Raw genomic sequence first — 24,096 nt, forward strand, 5'->3', positions numbered from 1 at the left:
TACTCAAATATATAAATACTGATTGAATGGGCCTTGTTAAAGGAAGGAAACAAAAATATTAGCAGTGCAATTAATAATATAAACAGGAAAGACGAGAAAACCTACTGCACTATATCAGCGCTGAGAAAGGTTTTGATCAAGTGGAGTGGAGATAACTGCTGATTGTTATGGAGAAATTGGTTTACAAAACAGACTGAATTGATTTACACAGAACTAAAGGCCTGTGCATTTTAAACCACTGAAGCCTTATTCAGAAATCTCCTCAGAAAGAGGATCATGACAGGAATCTTTTTCCTCTAGTGATATTTGTTCTCGGTGTATCTCCCAAAGACACTAAGATGGATCTGGAATTTAACAAAAATAACATAGAGGGGAAATCAAAACAAAAATGTATCTCTATCCAGATGATATCAGGATTAGTTGCCAATGTTTGCTAAAGCTGTGATTATGGGGCAGCTACAAGATAATTTCTGTAAGATTTAACTGTATGCGACTTTTTTTGGCAGACTCATCTTTAGATTCAGTTTAGTTTAGAAATGAGACCCTGAACAGCTTTTCTTCAATGGGTAGGGGGAAGAATGACTGAAAAATCCTAAAATAAAATAAAATAAAATCAGGAGAATTCTTTGTCCCTGACTTGGCTAGCATTGTAACCCACGAATTGTTCTTTAGCTGCAATTCTGGCTTGTCAGGACAAGCCAGAGTTCCCAGGGAAGCCAGGGATGGAGAGCCCCTGGCCTGTGTAGCTACTCCCACTGGCAGAAGGAGCCAATCCATGCACCAGCAACACGATTCACTCACAGTCACGCAGAATTTTAATTTACAGTCACTGTAAAGATTTCCTAAAAGTTCTAAAATGGAAGTGAGCAGGTTGATTGAAGTGCTCTGTTGTGAATTAGGTCCATATAAGCAGCTATTTGTATATGTTGCCATTAAATGTAAAAAAAACCTCTTAAATTTTTGACAGAGCAATCTTATGGGCTGGGTGGGGGAGAGTTTCTGGCGAAGAAAACACCATTTCTAGAACCTGCCAGGCTCACAATGACCACGGTGGAAAGCAGGGGAGGTTTTTCTCTCATCTTTTGGCAGCCAATCTGTCTTAATTATTTTACCTCCCATTGGTTCCAATAGAAGGGAAAACATGTACACCATCTCTAGGATTAATGTTTTCCCCACTCTAGGAACATGTCAGGGAAAGATAGGGCTTGGATCCACCAGATCCAAAACTTTCCCTGAGCTGCCCAACTTGCCCATGGAACACCCTCCTCCTTAATGATCTTACCGTCTGGTGTCAATCAATTGAGGACCTCTGCAGGGGACCTTCTGGTCTCAAAGGAAAAGCTCACAATATCCTATGGTCCCTGGAATCCTCTCCCAGGGACCACAGGATTGCACCCAAAGATGCCCAGTTGAAAGCATCAGAAAATTTACAATTACTAATTTATTACATCATTGTTTTCCCCTCCCACCTTTTCAGAAAGAACACTGTGGATGACATCTTTGCAATCCTATCCTACATGTTTACTAAAAAGCAAGTCCCGCTGAGTGCAATGAGAATTAACCTCCTCCTCCCCAGAATATATACATATGATTTATTTAATATGTACATATGATTTATCTTTCTTATAGTGAGGATGGGCAACTTGTGGCCCTCCTGATGGTGTTGGGTGCTCATCAGCCCTAGCCAATATAGCTAACAGTGAGAGATTAAGGAGTTGCAATCCATCAACATACGGAGGGCCACAAGTTACCCACCCTGAGACAGAGTATTCAAATTAGCTTACAAAAAGTTAAACAACTCAAGAACACACATATCGCAAGACATCATAAAAAGCTCAGTCAAACAGAACAGTTTGCATGGTGCCCAAAAGATGGTAAAGTGCCAGGCAGGTATCCCACAGGATGTCCAGAACATGGGAGCACATGATCATTTCCAGACACCACTTTTAGAACTTATTTATCATAAGTTAATTTGCTTTTATTTGAGGCATGTTTCCTGGCAGAAAAGCAGGATATAAATATTTTAAATAAGAAAATAATCAGTGCAACAACAGTTAAGGCTAGGCAGAAAGCATATCTCGCCCTTGTTCTAAGGAGCTCAGGACAGCATACATGATCCTCCATCTTTCCCCTATTTTTACCCTAACAGCCTTGTGAAATAGGTTAGGCTGGGAGATAGCAACCAGCACAAGCTCATCAAGTGCTGAATCCCTTCCTTCCTAGCTGAGCAAAAGATTCGAGCCTGAGTCTCTTCTCGGTTAGTCCACCACATTAACCACTACCCAGAAGAAATGCCATAATAATAAAACAGTTAGTCTTTAAGATGCCACAGACTCTTTGTTTCCACACCGCAGAATAACACAGCTGCCCCTCCCAATTTGCAGAAAAGGCCCCTTAATTGTGTGCAAACAGGGAGGGCATCTCACAGCCCTCCAGATGTTGTTGGGACTGCCATGCTCAATCCGCCCTAGCCAGCAGAGCGAATGGTATGGGGTGACAGGGGATGCAGTCCAACAACTTCTGGAGGGTCCCAAGTTGCCCACCCCTGGACTGTACAAGACTCTGGGAGTCGTACGGTTTGTTCTAGCCCAGTGGTTCCCAAAGCGGGCAGTACTGCCCCCTTGGGGGCGGTGGGATTGCATAGGGGGACGTTAAGAGGCAAGGGGGCAGCAGGGGGGCGCACTAAGAGGCAAAGGGGCGGCAGGGGGGCGCTTGAAGTGGTCTTTTATGGGAAGTGCCTCTCCAGAAGGTCTTAAAACCCAGGGACATTTTTATGGGAGAAGGTAGTTTGGTCCCAAGCCATATAGGGGAAGAATCCACATATGTATTAATACCGTTTAAGAAGCTCATCCGTCACATTAAGAATTTACAGAATAGTGAGGTACTCTACCCTAGTTACTAAATGTGATAGCTAATATTCTAGCTAAATGACTGTCAGACTTTGAAAAGATGCTATCACTGGATCAAGTTCATGAATTACGTTTAATTGAATAAACTAAAAAAATGCAATTGGATTTTGAATAAATATTCAATTAATTGTTCGTTTTGAATTTTATTATTGTTTTTATTATTTTCATTGTTATTTATAATTTTCATTATTTTTATAATTTTGTAAACCGTCCAGAGAGCTTCGGCTACTGGGCGGTATAGAAATGCAATAAATAAATAAAGTATCTTCCTTAGTGGGTCGTTGAACACCGCTATTCTGAATCATGGTTTTTATAGTGTAGGGTTGGGGGCGCTGGGCACGAGTTTGTGGAACCTGAAAAGGTTCGGGAACCACTGCTCTAGCCGTTCCCAGCATGGTGCCCTGCAGGTGTACCGGACCTGGGACTGCAACTCCCAGCATCTCCCAGCCAGGATGTGGGCCGGGGCATGCTGGGAGCTGTAGTGCAAAACATCGGGGTGGATTCTTCGGACCCTACTGCCCCCCTGAACCTGCCAGGCCCTCCTGCGCTCTCGGCCCTGCCCTCCACCAAGGCAGCCAGGCCCCGCCCCGCTCCGCCCCCGGGCCGTTGGGAGCTCCAGGGGGCGGGGAGGGAAACACGTTATTTCCGTTGCATCCTGTCCTCTCCACGGTCCGTTACCAGCGCTCGCCCAATGGCTGTGCAAAAGTTCCGCCGGCCCGCCTTCCCCCCCGCCGGCCAATCAGGGTCGAAAGCGGAGGGGCATGCCAACCAATCAGAAGCGCGAAGCTCGTGAATGGCGGCGAAGGGAGAGGGGGGAGGGGAAAGAGAAAGAGTCCGGCCGCCGCTCCTCCACGAAGCCCCTCTCCGCCCGGCCCGGCCCTTTCCTCACTCACCGGCTTGATCAGAGTCCGTGGCGTCCGTGGCGCTTCGGTCGCAGGTACGAGTGTCGGTGCGTCAACCGCCGCCGCGCTGCTGGCCGAAACGAGGGGGGCGGGGATATGAGGGACGGAGCGAGCGCGAAGTGGCGGTGAAACAAGATGGCGGCGAGGCTGAGCTTGAGCAGAAGGCTACGCCCCGCCCCTTCCCTACGTGCGTGCCTCCTTTTGGCCACTGCGCAGGCGTGAAGAACCCAGCGCACTTGTCTCCCCGCCCAGTTCCCGAGTAGACACGAAGTACCGCGAGAGGTTGGGGAAGTGGCGAGATCTTGTCACCTGTGGATTACTATGGTTCCTCTCCCGCGTTGAATCCTGGGAATCGTAGTTTTACCCTGTCCGAAGGAGAAGACACGCAGGTGTGAAAGAGAAAGAGGAGTAGGATTGTAACACACTTGCTTGGGAGTAAATGCTATTGAGGTTAATGGGGCTTACTTCTGAGTAAGAGGGTACTCTCCAATGTTAGTCCTACTTAGGGTGACCCTATGAAAAGGAGAACAGGGCTCCTGTATCTTTAACAGTTTATTTATTTATTTATTTATTTAAGTATTTTTATGCCGCCATTCAGCCAAAAAAGGCTCTCATGGCGGCTTACAAAAGTATTTCTTGACAGTCCCTGCCCACAGGCTTACAATCTAAAAGACATGACACAAAAGGAAAGGGGATTGGGAGGGAGGAGGAGGAGGGGGAAAAGGAAAGCAAATTCAGGCACTACAATCTTAGTTGGAAAGTTCAGCAGTTACAGGGGACAGCAGGAGGGAGGGGGCTCTCAGCTGGACCCAGGCACGGTGGAGAGATGCCTGGCTGCTGCTTCCTCCCTCACTGGTGGCCTCTGCAAAGACAGTTGGTAGCAAGAGGGAGGGGGCTCTCAGCTGGAGCTGGACCCAGGCACGGTGGAGAGATGCCTGGCTGCTGCTTCCTCCCTCATGGTGGCCTCTGCAGTGACAGTTGGTAGCAGGAGGGAGGGGGCTCTCAGCTGGAGCTGGACCCAGGCACGGTGGAGAGATGCCTGGCTGCTGCTTCCTCCCTCATGGTGGCCTCTGCAGTGACAGTTGGTAGCAGGAGGGAGGGGGCTCTCAGCTGGAGCTGGACCCAGGCACGGTGGAGAGGTGCCTGGCTGCTGCTTCCTCCCTCATGGTGGCCTCTGCAGTGACAGTTGGTAGCAGGAGGAAGGGGGCTCTGAGCTGGAGCTGGACCCAGGCACGGTGGAGAAATGCCTGGCTGCTGCTTCCTCCCTCACTGGTGGCCTCTGCAGAGACAGTTGGTAGCAGGAGGGAGGGGGCTCTGAGCTGGAGCTGGACCCAGGCACGGTGGAGAGGTGCCTGGCTGCTGCTTCCTCCCTCATGGTGGCCTCTGCAGTGACAGTTGGTAGCAGGAGGAAGGGGGCTCTGAGCTGGAGCTGGACCCAGGCACGGTGGAGAAATGCCTGGCTGCTGCTTCCTCCCTCACTGGTGGCCTCTGCAGAGCATAGAAAAGGAAATTTCAGCAGGTGCCATTTGTATATATGGGGAACCTGGTGAAATTCCCTCTTCATCACAACAGTTAAAGGTGCAGGAGCTATACTAGAGTGACCAGATTTAAAAGAGGGCAGGGCACCTGCAGCTTTAACTGTGGTGACGAAGAGGGAATTTCACCAGGTTCCCCATATATACAAATGGCACCTGCTGAAATTCCCTTTTCTATGCAACTGTTAAAGATACAGGAGCCCTGTCCTCCTTTTCATAGGGTCACCCTAGTCCTACTTAGAGTAGACATATTGAAAGGAATGGGACTTTGGTTAGTTGTGATTTATTTATTTATTTATTTATTTATCATACTTATACCCCGCTCCTCAGCCAAAAAAGGCTCTCGGAGCGGCTTACACTTAGCAAAAAAGACAGTCCCTGCCCTCAGGCTTACAATCTAATAAAGACATGACACACAAGGAAAAGGAGTCAAGGAGGGAGGGAGGAGAGAGAGAGAGAGAGAGAGAGAGAGAGAGTGAGAGTCCAGCAGGAGCAGGCCCCGATGTTACTTCTGCCTGCTCCTGTCCCCTCGGTCCTTCTTCTTCTCCACAGGGCCAAGATGGCAGTTTGCCCTGTGGGGGGGGGGGGAAGAGTCCAGCAGGAGCAGGCCCCGATGTTCGATGTTACTTCTGCCTGCTCCTGTCCCCTCGGTCCTTCTTCTTCCCCACAGGGCCAAGATGGCAGTTTGCCCTGATTAACCTAAATCTGATTCCTTTCAATTGGCGTACTCAAGTAGGGCTAACATTGGATACTTCCACAGAAGCAGCAGCCATTGTTAGCTTGTTACAGCAGAAACCTAAAAGACATAAGAAACTGATTCTGGGATTTTTGTAAACCGCCCAGAGAGCTTCGGCTATGGGGTGGTATATAAATGTAATAAAATAAATTAAATAAATAAATAAATTTATTATTAATAAATAAATAATCTTTCGTGGACCACAGTTGACTTTGTTAGATACATGAAGCATTTCTGAACCACCTTAAGAACTTTAGCTAGTGAGTGTTAGTATCCAAATGTAATAAATAAACCTCAAATTGGCAGATTTATAATCAATCCTGGGGATTGGGGAATGCAAGGTATTTTGTCAGAGGGAATTGAAATGCATAAAGTACAAACAGTTATGATTACCTTAACAAGTGCCATTCACCAAACGATGTTGGATGATAACACAGACTTTTTTGCAGTAGTGACCATATTTTGGAAACCAAAAAGGAGGACACCATGGCTGCCCCCAAGGGGGCGGGCTCACCAACATGTCCAGCCCCCAAAGGGGGGGTGCCCATCCAAACATGCATGACCTTGGTCACAGGTCTGATTTCACAGAACACAATTAAGACAAACCTGTTCTACATAACATCTTAATGTTAAAATCACTGGAATAAAGAACAACTGAGGTATTCATTGTATCTGAAATTAACTTTACTCATTCTTACTTTTGTAGCTTTTGCTGTACTTTGAAGTTTTTGCTATACTCTGTGTGATACAGTCACCCCTTCCCTCAAATATCTTTTCTGACTGCAAATCCTTCACTATGTGACCATAGATTCACCTTTCCTAACATTTAACTCTTTCCCCATCGCCTTTCTCATATCCATACTCACAGATTCAGCATACTGCTACCACTGAACAAATGAAGCAGTTAACAAGTAAAGAAAAATCTAGTACAACAAACAAGCAAACAAGCATTCAGAAAGAGTATAAACTACTATTACCCTGCAAACATTAGCCATGGAACAAAATGGACCCAAAATGGACAAGCTAGCACCTCTTAGTTTGTTTCAACTTCAACCAGACATAACAGTCAAAAACAACCAAGAAAAACACACCTACCTCATTGACATAGCAATACCTAATGACAAAAATGTTGCAGAAAAGGAAGAGGACAAGAGAGAAAAATATACACCACTGGCTATGGCAACAAGGAAAAGTTACAGTTATTCTGTTAGACACAACTGTCACCAGCATCACATCATTTATTTATTTTTACAGAAACCCTTCAGAAATTAGGCCTACCAAAATACATGCACGCCAACATTCAGAAAGCAGTCATACTTAAAACATGTTCAATAGTCAGGACATTTCTGAATCAGTAACAGCAATGACTTGGCAAAGCCCATCATGTTCATCTAGAAAAACCACCACGAGCAAGAAAAGAGAGAGAGATGATGATGATGATGATAGTGACAACCTTGTTAATTTAAAAAAATATTTTAAAGATGGATGAACAATTATCAGCAATTTTTACAAAACATACATCATGCCAATTACATCAAACAAATTGGAGAGGAAGGTCTATGGGTCAAAATGCATTATTTAATAGGAATATCACCTTCAAATCATCCCCCCAATTCACACACAGAAAACTACAGCCCTCCCCCCACCACACACACACACTGCAAATATGCACATGCATCCAGTCACTCAAAGCAAGGCATCCCATTCAGACATCATCACATCAATACACCCACACAAACACACTCAGGATCACCCACTCCAAAACACACGCACACACACATCCAGGGCCAGATCAGCGCTGGGAGGGGGTGGAGGATGCGTTTCAGTAAGTGCTGCTAACGCGTCCTTCAAGCCCTCCCCCTGTGCCAATCTGGGTATTTTCTTGGCCTGCACAATGGTGTCGGCTAAGACAAAAGGCCTGGATCGGCGCGCGGGAGATCACAACTTCCCCGGACAGTTTAATTAAATATTAAATTTCCCCCCCGGATGCCGGAATCCCACCCCGTTTCCGGACTTGTCCGGACATATGGTCACCGTAGTAGTGAACCGATTAACATAGTGTGGTTTTAAAAACATCATGTCCTTATTCAACCCACAGGAGACAGACTTGAATCTCTTGATGAATTGCACATCATCAATTTCGTGTTGATATCTGGCCTTGAACCAAGGAATTTCAAAGACATACCAACATGAAATTGCTGAAGTTAAATTCATCAAGAGATTCAAACTCTTATTTCCTGCGCTTTGAATAAGGACAAGTGAGTTTTATCACATAAGTTAATCAGCTCATCCTTGCATTGCTGTCTGTATTGTCATCCAGCAACGGTTTGCAAATGGCAACTGTTAAGGCAATCATCACCCTCTGTACTGTTTGCATTTCAATTCCCTCTGACAACACAGTTTACATGCCCACCCCCAAGTTGCGTATATAAATCTGCCAATTTGAGGTTAATACTCTATGCATTTGATGTAGCTGACAATGTGCAAGAAAGCTTATGTCAGAATAAATTTATTAAGGTACCAAAATACTCTTTGTTGTTTGTGTTACTTGGATACAAGACCCTTTCATTGGACTTAATGGGACTTATTTAATGGGACCCTTTCATGGAACTTAATAGGACCCTAACCCTAAACATTGTAAGTATATGTAATTTGTACGAGGCTCTGGTTGACAGATCTTGGGGTTCTAATAAAAAACAAACGAAGTAGATCTTGCAAGCCATAAATCATCCTATCCTTGATATGTTTATAATTGCTTTCTCAGACAAAGAAAAAGCTAAACAGTACAGCTCCTATGAAGTTTCCAGATACATACAAGTTTAAAGTGATGGACGGCATATGATCGACTTTTTTCAGTCAGAAATGTCTGGATTATGGGTTTGAACCCAGGGAGTTCATAATTCCAAGAAGCAAGAAACTAGTGATGTGGGTTTACTTGTAACAAAGCTAAAAATGTACACTGTTTTTTTTTTTGTCCCAATGCACCACAATTTTTTGACCTGAAATATTTGGGGGAGGAAATTAAAGTGTGCTAAATGTGATTTAAAAGTTATATTATCTAGAACATTTTATTGGAATACTTGTAAAAATTAAAACAATTGCATATACTTTCCTTGCATTGTTTAAATTTAAGGAGGACCCCCCCCCCCAAAAAAAGTACTAAAAACCAATACATTTCAGCAACCCAAAGATATGCATAATATGTGAACAACTATTTTCTATTTCTACAGACTTCAACTGCCTTCCACTGAGGTTGTTGGGGCAACTTCAGTTTAGCTGACCCTACCTATGTATTAGTTCTGTTTCACACTGAAGCATATTTCAGTGACATTTATATATGTATGTATATATACTCTCTCACATAGATGCTACAGATAAGCACCTGAAAAACATTAATTATAAATTTGAAACTGCAAAACTTGCCTAATATTGTATTGCAATTAGCATACATTTGTTGCTAATTAGTCAAGAAAGACATTCTACAACACTGGAAAATGTCCTGTTATGTAAAATGTTCCATGTCACTGCAAGAGTCAAAGAAAGACCCACAGATGTATTAATTCCTGCTTGGACTCTTCTGTTATTGAGCTTCATCTCACTAAGACTGCATTGAGACACCATGATAGACAATTGTGGGGTAGTAATCAATTTCACAGTTGTTTATCTAGAGGGTATTCCCCACAAAACATGATAACTGTGGTGTGGATTAGGATCAGCGTTGACTTGACTATTTGTCCATGTTGAGTTGACTCACTCAACACCCCTCTACCCCCCTCAGTCCTCCTGCTAGTATCCCATCAGCCATTGCTGCCAAAAATCTATCTTGCCAGCTGGACTAGAGCGGCAGCCACCACTGTCTATTCTTGCTTTGCAACTCTGCAGCTGACGAAATAACCAACGCTGGCTGAGGAAATAGCTAACGGTGCCCTCCACACAACACGATAAACAGCCAACTCTGCACAGCATTGGTTATTTCAGCCAAATAACCAACACTTGGTTAAAAAAAGTCCCTCCGCACAACTTGATAACCCATGGTGGGTTAAATAACCAACTGACGACTTTTTAAACCACCATGGGTTATTGTGTTGTCTGAACCCAGTCTAAAAGTGAAAATAAGGAAGGTAAGATTTGCCTTGCTAGAAAAGACCAAAGTCTGTCAGGTTCACTTTTCTGTTGCCACCATCTGAGAATCAAATACTTCTGGAAATCCACAAGCAGAACATGATGTGGTATCCCCTACGTCTGATACTCATATTACTTTGCACATCATGTGAATGAACGGGAGTGAGCAAGGGTACTGGCTCCTGCGTGCTTCAGCTGAGCTAAGCAGCCAAAGGACTCTTCTATGACATCATAGGGGTAGGCTTGGCTGGGCACCTGCCGGGGCCCACTGGCAAGTGCTGCCTGGAATGGCTCTTACTCTCCAGCGTTGGAGCTCTGCTTGTTCGACTGCCTCTCGCTCTGGCCTTGACAGCAGGAATGGGGAGGAGATGCCACAGCTTACTCGCTCTCTGCCTGTCAAGAAAGCAAATGGTAATAGCGGTGAGAAGGTAGACTCGCAGTGAAAGGGGCTTCTTGCCTAAGCACCTTCAAAAACCTGGAGCCAGCATTGCAAGGACGGTTTTAAGTTTATTATACCACATACTGCTCTGAATCACTAAGACTATATTTTGCAACCCTTCCTCTTTCGGAAGTATCTAACCTGGTTCTCTCTTAAAAATAGGATGCGTGTCTTTTTGTGACACAGAAACGGCAGTGTCTGAAATAAAAGTTTTCTGAAAGATGGAGCTCCTTTATCAGTGGAACTTTCCAAATTTATATTGCTTATGCTTTCTCTTTGTTGTGATGAGCACAGCAGCAACCGTCTATACCAGCCTTCCTCAACCTGGGGCGTTCCAGATGTGTTGGACTGCATCTCCCAGAATGCCCCAGCCAGCTGGCTGGGGCATTCTGGGAGTTGTAGTCCAACACATCTGGAGCGCCCCAGGTTGAGGAAGGCTGGTCTATACCAAATGACTTTGGTGATTACTCTTGCAGACAGTTCATTTCCAGGCAAGGACTCTTGGGTCCTAATTGGGTTGCACCAATGTGAAAAGGTGCTTATAGATGTTCAGCCATGCACATCCCTTCCACTCCATTGTACATCCAACATCTGGAGGTGGACTACTGAATTTGTTCCTTTGTGTCCTTAAAGACCAAACCAGTAGCTTCTTTCAAACCAACTGGTGGGCCCAGATGGCTTCAGGACACCTCTGTCCATCTTCTCTCTCTCTCTCTCTCATTCCGTTTATTGCTCACGTTCTCTATCACTAATCAAGTGATGCTCCATTTCCTACCCAGCGGCCTTCTCATCAGAAAACAAGAACATTGTTTTGCTTGCAGTACAAAAAACACTCCTTTTACAGACCACTGTCCCTGTGGGCCAGACCTGTCGAGTTGCAACTTGCAGAGCAGCGACAGAAGTAAAGTTTTCTGCACCCTCTGCATTCCAACAGACATCTGCAAAAATGTTTGCATCCTCCTCCCTTCTTTTGAGATGGAGTAGCAGCGTCTGCTGTCTGCGATGATTCTGCTCTTTTATTGCCAACCTTGTGGGGTGCAGCTGCTGAAACAGGGAAGTTGAGAATTAATTTTTCAGACTTGTGGTGTTCACAAGTCATGCTATGTTTAGGATTATTTTTGGTCCTTCATACACATCTTTTATTTCTGGCAATTACCATGTGGAACATAGGAGGCTGCTTTATATTGAACCAGATCATTGGTCCATCTAGGCCAGTCTTGTCGACACTGGCTGGCAGCAAGGGCTCTCGGGATTTCAGGCGGGAGTTTTCCCAGCTCTACCTGGTGAAGTCAAGGCTTGAACCTGGGGCCTTCTGCATGCAAAGCAGGGGCCCTATCACACTCAGCCACAACCCCTCTTGTGCCTACAGTAATCCAGTAAAATATGGCAGCCAGTTTGGTCACCGGTACATCTAGGGGTGACCCTATTACACCAACTTTAAAATCTCTTCACTGGCTGCCAATTAGTTTCCGGGCGAAGTATAAAGTGTTGGTTATTATCTTTAAAGCTGATGGTTTGCGTCAGAGGTCATAGCTAGATGGGGCGATATCCCGGGGCGATCCATGGGATCATCCCTGTGCGTCCACATGATCCCTCCCTTTCCCCGGGATCTTGCCCTACCCTTTGAGCCCACTTTTTCCACGGTCTCGGGCTGATTCCGAGATCATGGAACGTGTGGGTGGGCATCATGGTTTGTCCCAGCTCCTCGCAGTTACTTGCGAGGAGCCAGGTCCTGCACACGGGACACAGAGCTCCTCAGGAGCTCAGTGCCCATCAGGGGTGGGGTGGGGGGGCCAGGAAAAATGGTTTAAATTTTAAAAAAACTTACCTTTGAGCGTACGAGCGGAAACCCCCCCAATAGTACTGATTGTATTGTAAATCTGAAGTGATGAAAGGCAGTGCTTGCAATCATGTTTTATATGTATAAATCAAAGACAGATTGTAGCTGTAGATATATGAAATCACAGTTTGTCACTGGATTTTAATGGCATTGTAAGAATTTTGCAGCTTGGAAAAAGAAAAGGCAGTATCTTGGAAATACGGGGATGATCATTTTTCAGTATTGTGGGGAAATGGTGGAAATGGGTTATGCAGTTGGGTTGAAATGATGGCTTGTTGAGATGTGTTATGTTAGAGCCCATAACTATTAGATGTGAGTTGACAATTTTGTGTAAGGAAATGAGACGAGCCCCGGTGAACACACCAAAGTCCCATTTATTCCAGCATTTTGTCCTGTTCCCACAGTGGCCAACCTGATGCCAATGGAAAGCTCACAAGCAATAATGTGTAGAACAGCTTTCCCCAACCTGGTGCACTCCAGATATCTTGGACTTGGACATCAAGTTGGAAAAGGCTGGTCTAGAACTTAATTTCCTTTCAATACTAGCCCTGTTTGGGATTCAAGCTTAAAGTGGGTAGAGCAAGAAGGACATGCACACCTGGCCCTGGTCCCTCCGCCTCTGGACACTCACTTGAATGCAAGTAGAAGTCACTGTGCAATCGGCAACCCTGGTAAGGCAGGACCTGCAATCATGCAGAGTTCTACTTGCGTTCAAGGGAGTGTGAGAACAGCTCCTGTTCAACACTCCCGATTCAAGTGTACAACACTCCATTGCTCTCCCCACTTTAAAACCTTATGCCTTCAGTCTAACACCTCAACAGAACTGTTTACCTCAGTTCCTCATATACTCTTTGTGAAAATAACTATTAAGACAGTGGTATGTGTCCTACATCTTCTGCAGGGAAGACAGATGCAAAGAATTCATTCAGCTTCTCTGCAAGCGCCTTATCTCTGTTGTCATCCAATGTTCCAACTGCCTCCCTAACAAGTTCCTGCTTCTGAAATATTCTTTATTTATTTATTTAAAACATTTGTATCCTGCCCTGTATCACTAGGATCTCAGGGTGGCATACAGATAAAATCACACAATATAAAACAATAAATATACACAGCTAAAAACAAATTAAACCATTAATCAAGTTAAAACCAATATATAATTTAAAAGCAGTAAAGAATGTGTTTATTACTGGTCTTCACCTTCTTAGCTATATGATCCCCTAAATCCTTTTTTGGCATCCCTTATTGTCTGCGTGCATTTCTTTTGTGTTTCTTTTTGTTCTCTTTGTCTGGGTAAGAAGGCAGTTTTCCGAAGGAAGCTTTCTTTTCTCTAACACCTTCCTTGACCTTGCTCATAAACCATGCTGGTGACCGCTTGGATTTAGTTGTACCTTTTCTAATCTATTTTATATATTTTAACCAAACTTCTACCACTGTGATTTTGAATAATCCCCAAGCATTCTAGAGAGATTTGACCGTCCTCAGTTTCCCTTTCAACTTTCTTTTATTAAGCTCATTTTTCAGAAGATCCCTCTTTTGAAGTCAAATACGACTGTTTTTGTGACTTCCTTGGCAATTTTTCACTTACAAATAAGTTAATGGACAGAAAACAGCCCTATAACTTCCATGGCTGGTGAATACTGGGAGTTATAGGACTGTTTTCTGTCTAAACATGAATAGAATTGCATCTTAAATTTGTTGTCCCTGTGTGACCGTTATTTCCAATTGATTCAGCAGCACTTACTCAGCACTTAAGTCTTGCGTAATGATGTGTGAAGGGTTACATACCTTTTCCCCCTTGTTACAAAACTGAGTATTTTATCATAATGAGTTCATATGCTATTTTATTTGGATATATATATATATATATATATATATATATAAATTATAATTTAATTGAAACTATATTATGTATTATAATTTCGCTCTTTGATGTTCAGAGAAAATATTTTGATCCTTAATGTGTATTAAGTAACTGCAGCCACTTCTAATAGGTCTTGATTTAGGGCTGGGGTCTCCATTACACTACCCATGAGCACCAACGTGTCTGCAGGCACCTTTCTTGGTGCCCACCAGGTTCTCCTGATTTTTATCTGATTTAAGGTAAATAAAGAAATAAAGAAATGGAAAGCTGGTACACTGCAAAGTGAAGTGATGTCCTCTTGCACCATTTTTTCTTTGGGTTCAGTTTTTTGCCTTCCCTCCCTTCCTCTCTGCTACCAGTATTTACACTGTAATCCCCTCAGGGCAGGGACCTTTACTTTTGCTCTCCAAGTGCCTCTCTCAAGTGCCATATTTTGCTGATGTCAACAATAACCTTCCACCACCATCTCAACAACTGGCCAATGGCTTCCCCGATCTGCACACTCTTAATTACTAATAAAACCGACGTGTCATTTCTGCTTATTTCAGAGCAGGCCGGCATGTTTGCGCAGTGCGCATTTCAGCTTGCACCTTTTCCCTCCACGTCCATAAAACTGAAATTCTGCAAGCAAAGCTTCCGCAAGATCGGCACGTTGCAAAATTAGCCTTGCATAGAATCGGAGGTTTGGGGGCACGAACCGCTCCTGAGTCTCACCCTGCAGAGGAAGGCAGGCAAGATTCTCCTTTCGCCTCCAGGTGGAGGTAGAGAGCAACCTTTGATCCTCATCCTTGGGGCTGCAGCTGCTGCCCAGCAGAAGGAGGCGAGGAGGAGTGAGTGTGTGTGTGTGTGTGTGTGTGTGTGTGTGTGTGTGTGTGTGTGTGTGTGTGTGTGTGACAAGGACCAGGAGGCCACTCCAAAATGCCAGCTTCAGAGCCAGAGCGGCCGAATCTCTTAGTCCCCCAGCTCACTGGGATAACTAACATGCAGTCAAGCAGAATAGCTTGCTGGCAAAAGGCTGGGTAGGTTCATATCTTCACACTCCAGAACACCTTCCAAATAGTACTGGACAAGCACCACCAGAGGATTCTCCAAGACCAGGAAAGCCATGACATGAACGTGATGCTGTACAGTCAGGGCTATCCCTGTGCCATCAGCCCCCAAACCGGTTTAGTTACCTGTGTGGGATTCACCCTGGAGAGGAACCAGAATATGATATACTTACAGATCCAGAAGGTTCCAGTAAGTCCAGGGCATCTGTTGGATCTGGTACCCTGGAGGAGGAAAACAAAGGCAGAAGTAGGGTCACAATATGGACACTGCGTTGCCAGGAACAGTTGCCAGAAAGCAGAGACCATCCACAGCAACAGCTGGAGCCACTTCACCCCTGTTTGGGTGTCCTTGTGAGGTTGCCGGAATGAGGGATCCCTTTTTGTGGGGGATTAGATGTTTTGTGGAAAGAAACGCTATGGGTAGAATCCACTGTTGGTTCTACATATAGCAGACGCGTTGAAACTTTTTTGTTCCAGCAGGCCTTTGGAGAATAATCTGGCCCTCCATCTATGTTAATGTCTTAAAATTTTGTTGTGTATTTTAAACGTTTATGGTTTTGTTTCCCCCCCCCCCATGTATGTTTTAAACTTTGTAAGGCCACCTTGAGGCCCAGCATTGGGCAAAAGGCGGGATACAAATAAATATAATAATAATAATAATAATAATAATAATAATAATAATAGTTACCTTCATTTCAATGGGTCTACTCTACGTAGTACTAATATTGGATACTGCCCCAGGTTTCCATTTTGCTCTGGCAGGGCAGCGATGCTCTTAAATGAAAGCAGGCACCCTACGTACTCCAGCCATCGTCCATGGCATCAGCCCAGGGGGCAACATCCAGACCTACCCTTCACCCAATAAAGGCTGCTGGCTCCCATATCAGTGGGGCTGTGGATCCACTCTGGGTTTCAGTCAGAACCAGCCAGAACTCTAAAGGAGTGCTCCAAGGTGCTGAACCTATTTTGGGGGTCGGGCCCAGCGCCTTGGAGAGCTCCATCCGAGTCCCAGAGCAGGTCCACAGCCCCACTGATACCAGAGGCACCGGTCTCTCCGCCGCCTTCCTCCACCTGCCCTGCCAGCTCTTCCAGCGCTCTAGCCCAGATCACGGTTCACTGATAGGCTTTGGCCTGCAAGCAAGCAAGTCCGCCTTGAATCCTCTTAAGACGTGCCTCGTAAGGCTAATCCGGTTAAAGCCATGCCTTTCCTTTGCAGGAAGCCAGGCAGCAGCAGTCACCGGGAGAAAGTGGCATGCATCCAGTTCCTTCGAAAGGTCGAGCTCTGGAAAGGATGATCAGAATCCAGAGACGGGAAGAGATCTCAGAGGCTCCGGAGGTGGGAAGAGATCGAGCCATCGAGATCTTCTGTCAGTGCTTTTGGATTTGACTTCCCCAACAATGCTGCTGGTGCTCACTTCAGATTTGATCGCTTTTGGATCCTTACCATCCAGTGCTGTCACTGGTTGTGACTTCTTCCAGGAACTCCCTCCCGTAAGAGGGAGCTGTAGCTCAATGACGGAGCCCCTGTTTTGCATGCAGAAGATCCCAGGTTCGATCCCGGCATCTCCAGGTAAGGCAAGGAAAGAATCCTGCCTGAAGCCTTGGAAAGCCATTGCTGCCAGTCAGTGTCAGCACTACAGGGCTACATGGGACCCATGGTCTGACTCAGTATAAGGCAGCTTCCTATTTTCCTCCAAATGTTTGCCAAATGATTTGGCCCAATTCTGACAGATTATTCTCCTGCACTTCCCTCCCCAAATATGCTTTGAAGTGAAGGTTTGAAGGGATACCTGTGAAAAGGAACTGGGCAACAGGACTTGAACTCTGAGCATCTGGTCCTGGCATCACCGGCTTTCTCCGTGGTCATGCCTCAACTTCAGGACACCCTCCCTGGAGCGATCTGCCAGGCTCCCTCTTCACCTGTGTTTAAATGTGCAAACAAAATGGTCTCGATCCAGCAGGCTTTTTCCTTCTGCATTTGATTTGTCATTTTAATCCTGACTAATAGTTGTGCAGTGTTATTTTTGCTGCTGTTGTTTTATCGTATATTCCTTTGTGATTTTTTAGTCCACATTTTAATCATATTTCCTTTGGGGGGGTGTATTTGGCCTTTTGGAGTTTATAAAAACTTAAAACTGGAGTGGGGGTCCATTTTCTCCCCTTTGTTATTCTTAGTACCCCTAATGCCTCTGTTTGTTATTATTAATATTTTATCTATTTAACTTTCATGCACTTGTGGCATGTATTGTACAACCACATTCTATATTTTTGCAATTTTTATTTTCTTTAATAAAATTTAAAAGTGAAATGGGGTACTGTTACTTTTCTGGTAGCTATAAATTGATTGTGATTTTATAGGAAATCAAGTTACGAATATGCAAATAAATGCATGTTTTTTCAGAATGGAAAATACTCAGGGAATTTGCAGGAAAGAAATACCAAGATCATCAAAGACACTGGAAAATAGCATGTTGACACAGAAGGGGTTAACACTCTTTCCTTTGGGTCCACACAGGAAGGGCAGGAGAAAGTCTGGCCAGCATTGAGGGATTTGCAGCTGGGCTGGCTGTGGGGAATTAATTTATTGATCCCCGGTCACATTGTGGACAAGATGGCCTTTGTGAAGCTGCAAGGTGTCCGGAGGAGAGGGATGTTAAGAGGGGCACATTTATTTTTCTCTAGCTATAGGGCATGTTTGTGAATAAGTGGTGCATCCTTGAAACCCTAAGTGAAGAAGGACATTCCCAAGGTTAAAAATCTAGAACTTTACAGTTGGAGATTTGCTGCACCTTCTGTGTCAAGTTATAAATACACCCCTATTTGGGTCAGTAGGCACTCTTGGAATTTGAAGACAGTGTCATGGATGCTCTCACAAAATGGCTGCCATGGCCAATCTCAAAAAAACCATTTCCCAGAAGTCAAACTGATGAGGCTCAGAGACAAGTAGTTTGGCTAAGGGACTGAGTACCTGGCAGGGGCGGGGGCCGAGGCCTAAACGCGCAGTCACATTTTGCCACCACAAAGCACAACAAAATATATGTTTCATAGGAGGCAAACTGGACATGCTCACACCCATACACGCACAGGCAAACCACCCATACACCCACATCAAAAAAGAAAAGAAAAGCTAAACACACAGAGGCAAAACTCAGAGAGAACAGTGAGGAGGAACACACTTTTTCACGTTCACCACCTGGATGATCTTCTCCCTTCACCCACCTTTTTCTTTTTTTGCTGGACAACTGGAGATGATGGATGATGGCCACCATTTTTTTATTTTCCAAAATTGATTCTGAGACCTCCATGGCACTTAGAAGCATTCTTGGGAATAAAAATGGTGCCAGGAGCAAGCACTGTGCTTTGCAGAATGCCAGCCTCCGAGGTGGTGGTTTTGAACAACAGCCCCCTAAATAATTATAAAAACCAGGAGGGTCCATGAACCCAGCTGGCACTAAGAGAGGTGTCCATGGGCCCCGCATTGGAGACCCCAGTTCTGTGCCCTGGCTGAGTCTTCCATCCCCTGGAGGCACAGGTCTGCACTCCACCCCCTCCCCTATGTTTTACTGAGCCCCAGCCCCCACTGTCTAGTCTGCACCAAGCGATCAAAGAAAAAACATCCAGTCTTCCCCATACTTTGCAATGAACAGGACAGCTTTGTTGAGGTAGGCTTGGTTCACACATAATTTATTTATTTTTATTTTATTTATTTATTTATTTATTACATTTATATACCGCCCCACAGCCGAAGCTCTCTGGGCGGTTTACAACAGTTAAAAAGGGTAAACATTAAAAAGTATACAAAATTTTAAAAACCATCAGAAACATAAAAACAACAGTATAAAAATAACAGTATCCATTTAAAAACAACAATTCTGGGGTCCATTAAAAACAAACTTAATGTTGTTAAATGCTGTTAAAATGCCTGGGAGAAGAGAAAAGTCTTGACCTGGCGCCAAAAAGATAACAATGTTGGTGCCAGGTGAGCCTCATCGGGGAGATCATTCCACAGTCGGGGGGCCACCACCAAGAAGGACCTCTCCCTTGTTGCCATCCTCCAAGCTTCCCTTGGAGTAGGCACTCGGAGGAGGACCTTAGATGACAACCCAGAGTATGGTTGAGTATTGGCTATCATTGAATCATGGGTTGTCATTATGTGTGAACCCTGCACTATAGTTTAACAATGAGTTGTTAACCACAGACAACCCAGGAAGAGAACACATGACTTATTGTTTGCGGTAAACAAACCATAGTTAAACCATAGTGCAGGGTTTGTAGTAATGACAACCTATTATTCAACAACAACCCATGATTCAATGGCAACCCATACTCAATTCTGGGTTGCTGTTACCTGTGAACCAGGCTCTTTGCTCCTTCATTTAAGTGACCGGAGAGTTGAAGGCATTTGGAGCCATCTTGATTCTAGGCATTCAGATAGGATTGCCATATTCTGGGTCCCACTGGGTAGCCTAATTTGCTTATCATAGAATCATAGAATAGCAGAGTTGGAAGGGGCCTACAAGGCCATCGAGTCCAACCCCCTGCTCAATGCAGGAATCCACCCTAAAGCATCCCTGACAGATGCTTGTCCAGCTGCCTCTTGAAGGCCTCGAGTGTGGGAGAGCCCACAACCTCCCTAGGTAACTGATTCCATTGTCGTACCGCTCTAACAGTCAGGAAGTTTTTCCTGATGTCCAGCCGGAATCTGGCTTCCTTTAACTTGAGCCCGTTATTCCGTGTCCTGCACTCTGGGAGGATCAAGAAGAGATCCTGCCCCTCCTCTGTGTGACAACCTTTTAAGTATTTGAAGAGTGCTCTCATGTCTCCCCTCAATCTTCTCTTCTTCAGGCTAAACATGCCCAGTTGTTTCAGCCTCTCTTCATAGGCCTTTGTTTCCAGACCCCCAATCATCCCGGCTGCCCTCCTCTGAACACGCTCCAGCTTGTCTGCGTCCTTCTTGAACTGTGGAGCCCAGAACTGGACGCAATAATCTAGATGAGGCCTAACCAGGGCCAAATAGAGAGGAACCGGTACCTCACGTATTATGCAAATCATTTGGTAATTATGCCAATCATATGGTATGTTTGGAAAGAGTTAGGAAAACCCCCACCCCTGTTGATTTCCTCCTCGGAATCACTGCTTTTGAAGTTGCTCTATAGCAAAGAATTCATTCACAAGTAGCACATATTTGAATCTCGAAAGGATGACTAAAAATTAAGTCAGTTATGTATTATAAGTAGTCTGAGACTGCAATCCTGTGCACATGCTCCAGAGAGTAAGCCCCATTGGGGAGAGGCAACGAGTGGGGTGCCGCAGGGCTCAGTCCTGGGCCCAGTGCTCTTCAACATTTTTATTAATGATTTGGACGAGGAGGTGCAGGGAACGCTGATCAAATTTGCAGATGACACAAAATTGGGTGGGATAGCTAATACCCTGGAAGACAGAAACAAACTTCAAAGTGATCTTGATAGGCTGGAGTGCTGGGCTGAAAACAACAGAATGAAATTTAATAGGGATAAATGCCAAGTTCTACATTTAGGGAACAGAAACCAAATGCACAGTTACAAGATGGGGGACACTTGGCTCAGCAATACTACAAATGAGAAGGATCTTGGAATTGTTGTAGATCACAAGCTGAATATGAGCCAACAGTGCGATATGGCTGCAAGAAAGGCAAATGCTATTTTGGGCTGCATTAATAGAAGTATAGCTTCCAAATCACGTGAGGTACTGGTTCCTCTCTATTCGGCCCTGGTTAGGCCTCATCTAGAGTATTGCGTCCAGTTCTGGGCTCCACAATTCAAGAAGGACGCAGACAAGCTGGAGCGTGTTCAGAAGAGGGCAACCAGGATGATCAGAGGTCTAGAAACAAAGCCCTATGAAGAGAGACTGAAAGAACTGGGCATGTTTAGCCTGGAGAAGAGAAGATGGAGGGGAGACATGATAGCACTCTTCAAATACTTAAAAGGTTGTCACACAGAGGAGGGCCAGGATCTCTTCTCGATCCTCCCAGAGTGCAGGACATGGAATAACGGGCTCAAGTTAAAGGAAGCCAGATTCCGGCTGGACATCAGGAAAAACTTCCTGACTGTTAGAGCAGTGCGACAATGGAATCAGCTACCTAGGGAGGTTGTGGGCTCTCCCACACTAGAGGCATTCAAGAGGCAGCTGGACAATCATCTGTCAGGGATGCTTTAGGGTGGATTCCTGCATTGAGCAGGGGGTTGGACTCGATGGCCTTGTAGGCCCCTTCCAACTCTGCTATTCTATGATTCTATGATTCTATGAATACAATAGCGCTGCTTCTGGGTAACCATGAACAGAATTGTTCATGAAGTAACCCACAATTCATTACCAAAGGCTGCAGATTCCTTCATAATCTGTCCACCTAATTTAAAACATTAAGCAATTAAAAATTATTTCAAAAATGGGAGGCCAGCAGGCTGCAAAGAAGAGCCCTGGGTTCCAGTACCATCTTTATTTACAACTTTAGAAAATCAGCGGGGGTGGAGGGGAATGCTTTGTGTGCATGTGTGGTTCAGTCAGGTTTTTTTGGGGGGGGGATTTTGCCATTTTGGGGGTGTGTGGCCTAGGTTTCCTTTTCCTCTTCTTTTGGTGTGGTGTTTTGCTGAGGTGTTTGCTCGTTTTATTTATTTACTTGGTGTGTGGTGTTTTTCTTTGCCCAGTGGATGGGGATTATGGAATTCGTAGTCCAACAACATCCAGGAGGTGGCACAAGTTCCGCAACCCACTTCCAGCCATTTGGAAATGACTGAATGCAGATGTGACAGCACCACCCTATACTTGCCTTGCCAGAGGTAAGCCCCACTGTGTTCAATGGGACTTATTCCCAGGACAGCGGATACAAGATCGTACCGCCTAACGATGGAGATTGCTTTCATTGGGAGGGCCCAGGTTCACAACAGAATATGGTCTTTTTCTCCGTCAATTAAGAGCCAGTAAAACCAGCCTTCTTCAACCCAGCGCCCTCCAGATGTGTTGGACTACAAGTCCCAGTTGTAGCCCAACACATCTGGAGAGTGCCAGGCTGTAGTGAAGAAATGCCAGCTAAGTGCTTCAATCCGGTGCTCAAAGGAAGTAGCGTCGGTCCTTGGTCATGATTGCCGTCGACCAGTGGAGGCTGGTGGGTCCAATTTCGGTGGGGCTGTGAATCCATTCTGGGTTTGGTCCGAACCCTCTGGAACGATAAAAAGAGCTTTCCAAGGTACTGAACCTGTACCCTAAAAAAAAAAAAAAAAAAACCGCACCCAGAGTTCCGCACGTTGGACACCTCCTTGAGAGTTCTGCCTGAAACCCAGAATGATGCCCAGCCCCGCCGAAGTCGGAGCCGCCAGCCTGAACTGCCGAGGACCTGGATGGGGAGAGGTGCCACCGGGAGGGGCGAGCGGGGAGGGGGAGCACAGCTGCGCGCGCGCGCGCGCGGGGGGGAGCGAGGGAGGGGGGAGCAGCAGCAGCGCCTTCGGAGCCGCCGCCGCCGCCGCTGCATCTGCGCGGCCCAACCCGGAGCGCCCCCTGCCGCCCCGGCCGGCTCCCCCTGGCCGCCGCCCCAGCTGCGCCTTCCCGAAGGGCGCTGCCGCCGAGCGCCAGCTGCTGCCCGCCCGTGCCCGCCCGCCTGCTGCTGCCGCCGCTGCCGTCCCGGAGCCCGGCGTCAGCGGCGTCCCCATCCATCAGCCGGCAGCAGCCTCGCTTGCTCCCGGCAGCACGAGCGGGGAAGGCGGCGAGAGCCCGGCGGATGCATGCAGGCGGCCGGGGGGAGCAGCCCTCCGCCGGGGGCAGCAGGAGGGCGGACCGGAGAGGTGAGTGAGTGAGGGAGGGAGGGAGGGAGGGCCCCCCGGCCCCCCAGTCCCCCACCCCCCGGTCCGGCGAGCGAGGCGGAGGAGGCGCCCGCCTTGCGAGGCACGTCTGCTGTCCAGGCAGGGCGCCCCGAGAACGACGACGAGCCGCGCTTTGGCGCTGCACCCGTTCGCCGAGCCCAGGGGCCCTGCAGGAGCCTGGGCGGTCGGACCCTTGCGGCCGCGGCCCCCTTCCAGGGCTCCAAGGGGCCAGCCCGTGTCCAGGTCCATGAAGGGGTATTGGAAGAGCTGGCTGAACGGGGCACATCGTGCGCAGCCCCGGGGCAGCTGTATAGTTACCTCTCTCCACCCCCCGCAGCCTTGCAGGTCCTGGTCTAGGGCCCCCTTCCCCAACCTGGCTCCCATGGGAGGTGTAGCCCAGACCCTCTGGAGGGAGCTGGATTGGGGAAAGCTGCTCGCCTCTTTTTGTAGATCTGTTCTACCCCGGTCATGTCATAAGAGGAGCGCATTTCTCCATCCCCCGGCCCTCTGAGGCACTGGAGGCAGGGTTGCCACCCTCCGCTTCTTCTTAGTGGCCCTGCTGCACTTGTGCCTTTAGGAGCAGGCTGGCCGCCACGAACGTACCAGGTAGGTACCGCTTTCCCCATCACTTAAGCCCCACGACTAGAAATGAGCTTCAGTTGCGTGGGGCGTGGGGCTACTCAAGGCACAGAAGCAGCGGAGGTTACAAAACAAAACAAGAGGCGGCAATCCTCGCTGGACGTGGCCTCCTCTGGAAAGAAGATATTGACGAGGGTGTAAGTTTTCGCCTCTAAGGGGTTCTCCCCTGCCAAGAATATGCAATCCCAATGTTTAATGTTTAGAATGTTATCAGCTTGCTTTTCTCACTGAG

General features: G+C 46.4%; 2 protein-coding genes and 1 long non-coding RNA gene across 3 annotated transcripts in view; 2 read left to right on the forward strand and 1 right to left on the reverse strand.

Annotated features, from left to right (window-relative positions):
* Positions 1-3,924, reverse strand: part of NFYC (nuclear transcription factor Y subunit gamma) — a 71,460-nt gene extending 67,536 nt beyond the window's left edge. The window contains exon 1 of the mRNA XM_063140511.1: positions 3,803-3,924. The gene's annotated coding sequence lies outside the window, so the exon portion shown is untranslated. The remainder of the gene's footprint in view (positions 1-3,802) is intronic.
* LOC134408286 (uncharacterized) lies at positions 3,718-9,500 on the forward strand. The gene is made up of 2 exons (XR_010026093.1): positions 3,718-3,846; positions 8,847-9,500. It is a non-coding gene; the product is annotated as an uncharacterized LOC134408286 (long non-coding RNA).
* A 13,666-nt stretch (positions 9,501-23,166) lies between these two features.
* The window catches only part of RIMS3 (regulating synaptic membrane exocytosis 3), a 70,709-nt gene continuing 69,779 nt past the window's right edge, over positions 23,167-24,096 (forward strand). The window contains exon 1 of the mRNA XM_063140512.1: positions 23,167-23,207. The gene's annotated coding sequence lies outside the window, so the exon portion shown is untranslated. The remainder of the gene's footprint in view (positions 23,208-24,096) is intronic.

The sequence above is a fragment of the Elgaria multicarinata genome, chromosome 13 (genome assembly GCF_023053635.1).
Source record: "Elgaria multicarinata webbii isolate HBS135686 ecotype San Diego chromosome 13, rElgMul1.1.pri, whole genome shotgun sequence".
Lineage (NCBI taxonomy): Eukaryota > Metazoa > Chordata > Lepidosauria > Squamata > Anguidae > Elgaria > Elgaria multicarinata.